Source organism: Falco rusticolus, chromosome 7 (assembly GCF_015220075.1).
Source record: "Falco rusticolus isolate bFalRus1 chromosome 7, bFalRus1.pri, whole genome shotgun sequence".
NCBI lineage: Eukaryota > Metazoa > Chordata > Aves > Falconiformes > Falconidae > Falco > Falco rusticolus.
In genome coordinates, this window is record NC_051193.1 from 65,278,162 (window position 1) to 65,284,218 (window position 6,057).

Genomic DNA, 6,057 nt, shown 5'->3' on the forward strand with positions numbered 1-6,057 from the left:
CCATGGAACTTGTGTCCTCACATCGGCTTGAGTTCAAAGGGTTGGTCAATAGGCTGAGGGGAGGGATCTGTCTGGAAAAACACTGATCAATGAGGAGTGCTGATCCCGATGTGATTTACTTCTCGCTTCTGGGGGAGTGGAGAGTATGAGCTTGATGCAGTTTTTAGTTTGAGCAGCTGCTCATTTTCTCTCTGCTTTTGATCTGCCGCTAGTAAATGTTTCAAACCCTTCCCATTTCTGAAGGGATCCAAGATCCTGTTCAAGCTGTCCCTCTCCTCCTTTGCACATCTCCAACACAGTCCTTTCTTAGACAGCGGTAGCCTGCTCTACAAGAATGCCAATCATTCAGTCACCTGATTTCCAGGACAATCAGCAAACCACTGCTAGGGGAACTCCTACCTACAAAATGGTTCTAGGAGGTTGTGGGGCACAGGGTCAGCTACTTCCAAGAGCTACAGGCCAAAGCAAACCACGAAGAGTCCCAATGGGGGTGGGATTTATTCCTGTAAAATAAACAAGGTGCAGTACTTTTGGCTGACCCCACTTCAGCTGTTGCTTTGACTGGTGTTGCTTGTTCTCTCCTGCTAATACAGTTAGTTCCCAGAGATGTCTTCTAAAGAAATAAATTCGCCTATAGGATGAGGGGGGGAAATCTAGTTCTGGTCAGAAGTGTCAATCTGTGTAGCCTCAAGAGCAACTGAAGTGCTCAGGTGCTCCGTTTGAGGCGTGCGCTTTTCTTGCAGAGCACCTCTAGTAAGCCAGAAGGAGAGTTGCTAGATGAGATTTATTGTTTTGGGGATTTTTTTAAATTTTTTTTTTTTTTGTAATCTGAATGGTGTGTTGTAGCCATCCCCTTCAATAGAAGAGAGAGGAAAAAAACTAGTTTCCATTGAAAAAATGCCAAATGTAATTGAGTTGCCTTTTACATTATGGAGAGCATTTCTGGCCTTTTCCACTCACTAGTCCAAAGTGATTATTTATGCTAAAATGTGTAGGGACATCAAGAGTGCAGTATGAAAGTAAGTTCTATATTGTGTGCTTACCCCTGTGCTGGCCTGTGACCGCAAAGGAAGTTGTGCCAAGACTGGATGCCTGTAGATACGGTAGGGCTTCTCTGTGTCCTGCGGGGGTGTCTTCAAGCACCATCCAGCTGGGAAAGGGGCCGCAGGCATTTTGCCAGGGTTCTTGTGCGCAGATGAACTACTGTACACATCTGGTAGGCTGCGGGAGCGTAACGTGATGTAAGCACGCTGACGTCACGGTGCAGCGTAGGTGTTTGGTTTTCTGCTTGGGGAATGCTGGGCAGAAACACGGGAAACCTTAAACAGCAGGGTTGGCGAGTGTGTTCCCAGCCAAGACAAGAGCTTTGGTAAGAGGTGAGCAAAGTGACTGGAATGAATGAGCTCGTAAGTTAACCTGACACTCGACAGCAGCATCACGGTGTCCTGGCTGTGCTCGGGCAACCGTGTGGGCAGCTGTGCCCACCTGCAGCGGGGCTCTGCTGGCACAGCTGGGCCAGGGCAGCACAAGGCAGATCCCGCTAATCACCTGCCGCTGGAAGGTTAGGAAGTGGGACAGGAAGGCAGCTGAAGTGGAATTTTAATTGCCTTCCTTTCATCTCAAGCAGGGTTTACTTTGGGCATCCTGCTGCTACTCTAATAGGCGGCGCTTTGGCCCCAGCCGGCAGCCCATGTTCCGGGGGCTCGGGACCCCGGGTTTTGCTCGGGGGCTGTTTGAGGGCTCTTCTGCCAGCAAAACCGATTGCCCTGAGTGATGCTGGTGCTGCCCCAGCTGGCTCCCTGCCCCTCGGGCTGGAAAACGCCATCCCAGCTGCAGCAGAGCAGGCTGTGCAGCCACGCAGCCGTGCCCTGGCTGCTGTTCACAACAGAATCTCTTGCACTAACCCACCAGGGAAGGAAAGCTGGTGCTGAAAGGCCAGGCTGTGAGCTAGCGCTTAGCCCGAGGCTCGGAGCGTGTCAGTACGTACTAACCTTACCGGGGCACAGCGGTGGTAATGCCTTATACTGCTTCAGCCGTTTACTTGGCAAAGGCAATCTGAGCCTTAAGTCACTGCATGCTAGTGATGGTCCCCGCGCTGCCTCTGCCTGCTCTGGGCAAGGAGACCCACTCCTTCAGCCACAGCTGACAGCTGGTGCAGGCATCCGTACAGATGCTAACAAGAAACCCCAGCCCTTTGCTTTACTTGGAAGCGTCTGGAGAGCCGGACACAGTTTGCAGTCCTTCAGCTATTTGGGGGAGGGAGGGCTACGTAACACGAGGAAGAAAAGCAAAGGTCCGGTATTATTCTGCTCAAAGGCCCTTCAAGAATCTGAACTGACAGGATAAGAGGGAAAGTCTTGTGAATTAAAGAAAACCAAGGTTAAAACCCCAGAAAATAGAGACAGAAGTAAATAGTGAATTTTTCACAGCAATGAGCATGGACACTGACTGGCTATGGACTTGGAGAAGACAAATGAGGAACAACCATCAAACAACATAATAAACTGAAGGAGTCTCTGAACACATTTAGTGAATTCTGGAATTTCTTGCAGCTGCTGATACGCTGCCACTAAAAGTTTACATGGCTTCAAAACAGGAGTGGAAAAATGCATGGAGGAATAAACCAGCTAAGGGCTATTAAACGGAACAACCATCACACCTGGCTCAAGAAGCCTCTGGGTCACCAGCTGCTGGCAACAGGGAAAGTACTTTGGTGAAACAGCGACGCGTGCTTGTCCTTCTTGACTCTTCCTAATCACCTGCTGTTGAACACTGCCAGAGACTGGATGCTGGTTTAGGTGACCATGTGTTGTGACTCCCTTGGCCGTGTCTCCTGTGTTTTGATCATTTATGTATGTGAAACTTCCATGGGAAAAGCAGGCCACAAATCAAAGCCATTGAAAGCCCCTAGCCTAAGTAACTTAAAGCTGCTTTGAAATGTCATCCCAACCCTACTTCAATGGCAAAAGGGGAAGAACTTAGGTTAAATGGTTTTTTTTTAAAAGCCAAAGTAAAAGTAGTTGGATGTTTCCAGCTTGAGAGGGTCTGATGCAGTTTACCCTGGAACACGTACTTGGGAGAGTGGAGTAACCTTTCAGAATTCGATGGGGAATGGGGCTGGGGAGAGGGAGGAAGAGAGTGAGGTGAGTGCCAAAGGAATGAGATCAGTCTGTAACGTCAATTCATGAAAAAATACAGTCAGTAATCTGTAAATACCCGGTTAATCAGCTAAAAAGTAACAACCAGCACACCTATATCATGGCTACAACAAGCACAACTCCTATCAAGTCAACCTAATGCCTTTCTTTTTGGCAGAATATCTGGGCTTTATTAAGACTTCAGGCAATGTTTTATATGATATTTTTATTAGTAAATAAGGAAAGGCCTAACAGAGCTGTAATTAATCCAGTATGTTTCAGTATAGAAGATAATACAATTGATAACTTAAAAGTCCAAAATAATAGACATCACCACTGCTGCTGTAAAACCCTTAGAAGACAAGTTTAGGATTGAAAATGATCTTAACCAAGAGGAAAAGTGATCCAGGAAGGGGGATAAAAGAAAAGTGTATTTGACCTCACTGAATTCAGTTTTACACTGAGGTAGAAACAACCAGTAACATGTACAAGGGGGGAAGCAACAGGCATGGCAGCACACTGTAAAAGATGTTCAAGCTGGGCAGGTTACAGTGGATTTTCAAACGCACAGAAATTTAGAACATCATGGAAGAGAACAAAAGCTGCCTGGGCAGGCTGGGGTTTGTAGGTCTTGTGAAGAAATCTTTCCATATAGCATTAAGAAATCCCCAGACAAGAGCCTGTGGCTTCAGATTTGGGTTCTGCACTTCAAGAAAGATGTGCATTACTTGGAGCAAGCCCAATGGTGGGCAACAAGACTGACTGGAGGTCTACAAGTACAGCTTCTAAGGAAAGCCTGAAAGAATTGCATTTAGTCTAGAGAAAAGAAGATGGTGCAGAAGGAGGGAAAGAGGGAACACAGCGATAAAATTCTGAAATACACAAGGCAGGAGCAAATAAGGCAATAATATGCTCTCTGTGACCACTGCAGATAAGATGCAGTGGGCTTAAAATAAACCAGAAAGGATTTAGATTGGGTGCTAGGAAAGTATTTCTCCCTACAAGAACAGTAAAGCTGAAGGTTACTGTGGCATCTCCATCACTGGAGAGCTTGAAGCCCAGGAGAGAGCAGGACCCACCAGTGAGAAATTATTAGCCCCTACCCTTATGGTGGGGCTATGTAGTCTCTCGAGACCCCATCCAAATTTGTTTTGTGGTACATCCCCATGTGAGAAGGCTGTGATGCCTGGAGGAACCTTGCTCCTGGCTTTTCAGAGCCCTCCCAGCTGTGTTGCCAGCTGCTGCTCATCTCCCAGTGCACAGAAGAGCGGGGCTGGGGCTGGAGGGGGATGCTGTGATGGGGATGCAGGCTTGTGGATGGGCTCTGCTGTGGTCCCTGGCCCCTGCATGACGGTCAAGCTGTGCGAGGCTGTGATTCCTACTGCCAGGCTCTCATGCAGCGAGAGAAGAATAGCTGACGTGCTTGCAAGGACCTGGAACAAAGCAGGGGCTGGGCCCCGCCAGCTGGGCTCCTCTCCGGCATTTCCAAGGGGCAGCTGGCTGCTCCGTGGCAGGGAAGGAGGGGGAGACATTTTTTCCTGACCACAAACGTGTGGGTCCATCCTCTGTGGAGATGGAGGGAGTAAATCCCACCCTGGGAACATGTCGAGCAGGGGTACCTGGTGTGGTGTCAGCATCCCTCTGCACAGCATCGGTGAAAGCGGAGCTGGGGACGGGCTCTGATGGGTGCTGGAGACCTGCTGGGGTGACTCTGCGCTCATGGCGGAGGCAAAGCTCTGGAGACCAGCTCTTGCCACAAGCTCCTGTTCGCCCAGCGTTCACGTTGTCGTCAGCAGGGCTACTGCCAAAAAATTGCGGCTAGTGTGATTTTTTTTTCCTTTTCCTCTCTTCTACAGAGAAGTTGGTGGCTGCGTGCCACGCTGTGCCACCAGCACAGCCAGCCCAGAGGACTAACATGGCCGCACAGTGGGGCACGTCTTTTTACAGGGGTGCCTGAAAGGTCTTTTATTACTCTCCAGAGCTTAACTCAAGGTCCACAGACCATCACAACCACACCTCGCTCTTTCCTAGGCTAAGGCCAGACCTGGAGGTTCAGGTCTGTTCTACAGGCTTTGGCCAGACTCTCCTGGCATCATCATCCTCTGTCTTCTCCTCCCAAAGCATCTCCTTTCTGGGCCCAGCTGGGTTTTTTGTGTGCTTTCCAAGGAGCAAAGACTTGGAGCAGAAGCCCTGGAAAGAAAGGTGACAGCTAATGGGGTCTGGGTTGCTGTAAACACATTTCTATGAGATCCCCCTTCCACCCCACAAGATGGGCTGCGTGCCGCGCTCCCATGCCTTCAGGTGTCCTTCACAGCCAGCAGTTCTTTGCACAGCTTGCCCCTGACTCATCTGGGGCCAAGAGGGGAGGTCTGCAGGGACAAGCAGATGCTGACTGCTGTGCCCAGCAAAACCTGGGCAGAGCTCCGTCCGTGCACAGACTAGTGCTGCTGCAAGTCGGATGCTAGGGAACTGGTGCAGCTGAACCGCATGAAGCTCCAGTCCGGGCTGGCTAAACTAAGACAACTCAACTGGTCAAGAAGTCTCGTGCAGCGGGCAAAGGTGCACCTTGATACTGCCACAGACTCACTCCGTGATTTCAGGCAACATCTCCAGGTCTTGAGCACCTGCAGAATGAGGGCAGCGATTCCTCCTGCTTCCATCCTCTGACTGGGATTTCTATAGCCCGGTTTTGGAACAGGGCTCAGCATCCAGCAGAGCAAGGACTTTGTGGCAGAGGATAAAGCCATGTCAGGCACATTAAATACACTGCAGTAACTGCTGACTGCCCCTCCAGGGAAAGAGTGATTTTTCTCTGCACTGCTTTTCCTGCAGAGCGGAGCTCAGCCTGCTGCTCCTGGCTTGGGCTCCATGCAACAATGTTTTTGATGTTGCAGAAGACCAGCGGGAAGTCCAGAGGATC